This window comes from Arachis hypogaea, chromosome 10 (genome assembly GCF_003086295.3).
Source record: "Arachis hypogaea cultivar Tifrunner chromosome 10, arahy.Tifrunner.gnm2.J5K5, whole genome shotgun sequence".
In the NCBI taxonomy this organism is placed as follows: domain Eukaryota; kingdom Viridiplantae; phylum Streptophyta; class Magnoliopsida; order Fabales; family Fabaceae; genus Arachis; species Arachis hypogaea.
In genome coordinates this window covers 69,588,105-69,593,565 of record NC_092045.1, presented here as the reverse complement: position 1 = coordinate 69,593,565, position 5,461 = coordinate 69,588,105, and the positions used below count along the sequence as shown (strand labels likewise).

General features: G+C 41.2%; 1 non-coding gene across 1 annotated transcript; it reads right to left on the bottom strand.

The window, feature by feature from the left end:
• Nucleotides 1–937: 937 nt before the first annotated feature.
• Nucleotides 938–1,041, bottom strand: LOC112719022 (small nucleolar RNA R71). Its single transcript, XR_003161346.1, has one exon. It is a non-coding gene; the product is annotated as a small nucleolar RNA R71 (small nucleolar RNA).
• Nucleotides 1,042–5,461: the final 4,420 nt, after the last annotated feature.

Genomic DNA, 5,461 nt, shown 5'->3' with positions numbered 1-5,461 from the left:
CTTTTTCAACTAACTATTTGACTTTTTGTTTGTTTCCTATCTTTTTCAAAACCACCTAACTACTTTTCCCTCTTTAATTTTTGAAAATATCTCATCCCTTTTTCAAAAATTCTTTTTAATTAATTAATTGTTTTAATTTTAATTCTATCTTACCTTTTATTTTTGAAAATCATTTAACTTCTTTTCAAATTTATTTTTGAAATTTCTTCCCTCTCCCCTTCTTCCATTTATTTATTTATCTACTAACACTTCTCTTCACCTCTCTTCATCTTAAATCACTACCTCTATCCTTACCCATTCTTCTTCACTCCTCTTCCCTTCTTCTTCTACTAACATAAATGAATCTCTTTACTGTGACATAGAGGATTCCTCTTTCTTTTCTTGTTCTCTTCTTCCCTATATGAGCAGGAACAAGGAAAAAGACACTCTTGTTGAAGCTGATCCAGAACCTGAAAGGACTCTGAAGAGGAAACTAAGAGAAGCTAAATTACAACAATCCAGAGGCAACCTTTCTGAAATTTTCGAACAAGAGAAGGAGATGGCAGCCGAACCTAACAACAATAATGCAAGGAGGATGCTTGGTGATTTCACTAAACCAACTTCCAAATTTGATGGAAGAAGCATCTCCATTCCAGCCATTGGAGCAAACAATTTTGAGCTGAAACCTCAATTAGTTGCTTTAATGCAATAGAACTGCAAGTTTCATGGACTTCCATCTGAAGATCCTTACAAATTTTTAACTGAGTTCTTGCAGATTTGTGAGACTGTTAAGACGAATGGAGTAGATCTTGAAGTCTACAGACTCATGCTTTTCCCTTTTGCTGTAAGAGACAGAGCTAGAACATGGTTGGACTCACAACCTAAAGATAGCCTGGACTCCTGGGATAAGCTGGTCACGGCCTTCTTGGATAAATTCTTTCCTCCTCAAAAGCTGAGCAAGCTTAGAGTGGATGTCCAGACCTTCAAGCAAAAAGATGGTGAATCCCTCTATGAAGCTTGGGAAAGATACAAGCAGATGACCAAAAAGTGTCCTTCTGACATGTTTTCAGAATGGACCATATTAGATATATTCTATTATGGTCTATCTGAGTTTTCCAAGATATCATTGGACCATTCCGCAGGTGGATCCATTCACCTAAAGAAAACGCCTGAAGAGGCTCAAGAACTTATTGACATGGTTGCAAATAACCAATTCATGTACACTTCTGAGAGGAATTCTGTGAATAGTGGGATGCCTCAGAGGAAGGGAGTTCTTAAAATTGATACTCTGAACGCCATATTGGCTCAGAACAAAGTGTTGACTCAGCAAGTCAACATGATCTCTCAAAGTCTGAATGGATGGCAAAATGCATTCAACAGTTCTAAAGAGGCAGCTTCTGAAGAAGCTTATGATCTTGAGAACCCTGCAATGGCAGAGGTTAATTACATGGGTGAACCTTATGGAAACACCTATAACTCATCATGGAGAAATCATCCAAATTTCTCATGGAAGGATCAACAAAAGCCTCAACAAGGCTTTAATAATGGTGGAAGAAATAGGCTCAGTAATAACAAGCCTTTTCCATCATCTTCTCAGCAACAGATAGAAAATTCTAAACAGAGCCCTTCTAATTTAGCAAACTTAGTCTCTGATCTGTCAAAAGCCACTTTAAGTTTCATGAGTGAAACAAGATCCTCCATTAGAAATCTGGAGGCACAAGTGGGCCAGCTGAGTAAGAAAGTCATTGAAACTCCTCCCAGAATTCTCCCAAGCAATACAGAAGAGAATCCAAAAGGAGAGTGCAAGGCCATTGATGTGATCAATATGGCCGAATGCACAAGGGAGGAGAAGGACGAAAATTCTAGTGAGGAAGACCTCCTGGGACGTCTTTCAAACAAGAAGGAGTTCCCCATTGAGGACCTAAAGGAATCTGAGGCTCATATAGAGACCATAGAGATTCCACTAAATCTCCTTCTGCCATTCATGAGCTCTGAAGACTATTCTTCCTCAGAAGAGGATGAAGATGTAACTGGAGAGCAAGTTGCTTAATATCTAGGAGCTATCATGAAGCTGAATGCCAAGTTGTTTGGTAATGAGACTTGGGAAGGTGAACCCTCTTGCTCATTAGTGAACTAGATATATGGATTCAGAAAACTTTACCTCAAAAGAGACAAGATCCTGGTAAATTGTTAATACCATGTACCATAGGTACCATGACCTTTAACAAGGCTCTGTGTGACCTGGGGTCAGGCATAAACCTTATGCCACTCTCTGTAATGGAGAAACTGGGGATCATTGAGGTACAACCTGCCTTATTCTCACTGCAATTGGCAGACAAGTCAGTAAGACAAGCTTATGGATTAATAGAGGACGTGTTAGTAAAGGTTGAAGGCCTTTACATCCCTGCTGATTTCATAATCTTAGACACTAGGAAGGAAGAAGATGAATGCATCATCCTTGGAAGACCCTTCTTAGCCATAGCAGAAGCTGTGATTGATGTTAGCAGAGGAGAATTAGTCCTTCAATTGAATGGGGACTACCTTGTGTTTAAAGCTCAAGGACCTTCCTCTGCAACCATGGAGAGGAAGCATGAAAAGCTTTTCTCAGTACAGAGCCAAAAAGAGCTCCCACAGTCAAACTCTAAGTCTGGTGTTGGGAGGCCACAACCAAACTCTAAGTTTGGTGTTGAGAAGCCCCCTCATTCAAACTCTAAGTTTAGTGTTAGGAGGCCCTCATCATGCTCTGAATACCTGTGAGGTTCCATGAAAGCCCACTGTCAAGCTAATGACATTAAAGAAGCGCTTGTTGGGAGGCAACCCAATTTTTATATATATAATTTTAATTTTATTGCTATTTTGTGTTTTATTAGGTTAATGATCATGTGGAGTCACGAAAAAATTATTAAAATTAAAAACAGAATCAAAAACAGCAGAAGGAAAATCACACCCTGGAGGAAAGAACTTACTGGCGTTTAACGTCAGTAAGGTGCATCTGGCTGGCGTTCAACGCCAGAACAGAGCATGTTTCTGGCACTGAACGCCAGAAACAAGCAACATCCTGGCGTTTGAATGCCAGGAATGTGCCTTGAGGAAAGCTGGCTCTGAACGCCAGTAACAAGCATGAAACTGGCGTTTAACGCCAGAAACATGCTACACATGGGCGTTGAACGCCCAGAGTGTGCATCACTTCGGCGTTTAAACGCCAGAATGGTGTGCAAAGGTATTTTACATGCCTAATTGGTGCAGGGATGTAAATCCTTGACACCTCAGGATCTGTGGACCCCACAGGATCCCCACCTAACATATTCTCCCCTCTTCTCAACATTCATTCTCTCTTTCCAATGAACACACTTCCCAACAACTTCAATCTCTCTTCCCAATTACCCCCTTCACCACTCACATCCACCCACTCTTCCCCATAAACCCCACCCACCTTCAAAATTCAAAACTCTTTCCCACCCAAACCCACCCTAAATAACCGAAACTACACCCACTGCCCTCCCTATATATACCCTTCCATTCTACTTCATTTTCACACACTACAAACCCCTCTTCTACACCTTGGCCGAAACACCTTCCCTCACTCTCCTCCATCTTTTCTTCTTCTTCTTCTTCTTTTCTTTCTTCTCTTGCTCAAGGGCGAGCAATAGTTTAAGTTTGGTGTGGTCAAAGTATAATCTTTTTGTTTTTCCATTACCATCAATGGCACTTAAGGCCAGAGAATCCTCTAGAAAAAGAAAAGAGAAGACAAAAGCTTCCACCTCTGAGTCATGGGAGATGGAAAGATTCATCTCCAAAAGCCATCAAGACCACTTCTATGATGTTGTGGCAAAGAAGAAGGTGATCCCTGAGGTCCCTTTCAAACTCAATAAAAATGATTATCTGGAGATCCGACATGAAATCCGAAGAAGAGGTTGGGAAGTTGATGAGCGGATAATTTGTATGCTTTTTGGCATTGTTTTTAGTATGTTTTTAGTATGATCTAGTTAGTTTTTAGTATATTTTTATTAGTTTTTAGTTAAAATTCACTTTTCTAGACTTTACTATGAGTTTGTGTGTTTTTCTGTGATTTCAGGTATTTTCTGGCTGAAATTGAGGGACCTGAGCAAAAATCTGATTCAGAGACTAAAAAGGACTGCAGACGCTGTTGGATTCTGACCTCCTTGCACTCGAAGGGGATTTTCTGGAGCTACAGAAGCCCAATTGGCGCGCTCTCAACGGCGTTGGAAAGTAGACATCCTGGGCTTTCCAGAAATATATGATAGTCCATACTTTGCCCAGGCTTTGATGGCCCAAACCGGCGTTCAAAGTCACCCTCAGAATTCCCAGCGTTAAACGCCGGAACTGGCACAAGAATGGGAGTTAAACGCCCAAACTGGCATAAAAGCTGGCGTTTAACTCCAAGAAGAGTCTCTACACGAAAATGCTTCAATGCTCAGCCCAAGCACATACCAAGTGGGCCCGGAAGTGGATTTTTATGTCATTTACTCATCTCTGTACACCCTAGGCTACTAGCTCTCTATATATAGGACCTTTTACTATTGTATTTAGAGCTTTTGATCATGTTTTTATGATTGAACCCTCTTTGAGAGGCTGGCCATTCGGCCATGCCTAGACCTTGTTCTTATGTATTTTCAACGGTGGAGTTTCTACACACCATAGATTAAGGTGTGGAGCTCTGCTGTACCTCGAGTATTAATGCAATTACTATTGTTCTTCTATTCAATTCCGCTTTTTCTTGTTCTAAGATATCACTTGTTCTTCAACTTGATGAATGTGATGATCCGTGACACTCATCATCATTCTCACCTATGAACGTGTGACTGACAACCACCTCCGTTCTACCTTAGATTGGGTGAATATCTCTTGGATTCCTGATACACGATGCATGGTTGATCGCCTGACAACCGAGCGCTCGCCTGACAACCGAGCCAGCCATTCCATGAGATCAGAGTCTTCGTGGTATAGGCTAGAACTGATGGCGGCATTCAAGAGAATCCGGAAGGTCTAACCATGTCTGTGGTATTCTGAGTAGGATTCAATGATTGAATGACTGTGACGTGCTTCAAACTCCTGAGGGCGGGGCGTTAGTGACAGACGCAAAAGAATCACTAGATTATATTCCGGCCTGATTGAGAACCAACAGATGGATAGCCATGCCGTGACAGGGTGCGTTGAACATTTCCACTGAGAGGATGGGAGGTAGCCACTGACAACGGTGAAACCCTTGTATAAGCTTGCCATGGAAAGGAGTAAGAAGGATTGGATGAAGACAGTAGGAAAGCAGAGAGACGGAAGGAACATAGCATCTCCATACGCTTATCTGAAATTCCCACCAATGAATTACATAAGTATCTCTATCTTTATCTTTATGTTTTATTCGTATATCACCATTATCCATTTGAGTTTGCCTGACTAAGATTTACAAGGTGACCATAGCTTGCTTCATACCAACAATCTCTGTGGGATCGACCCTTACTCG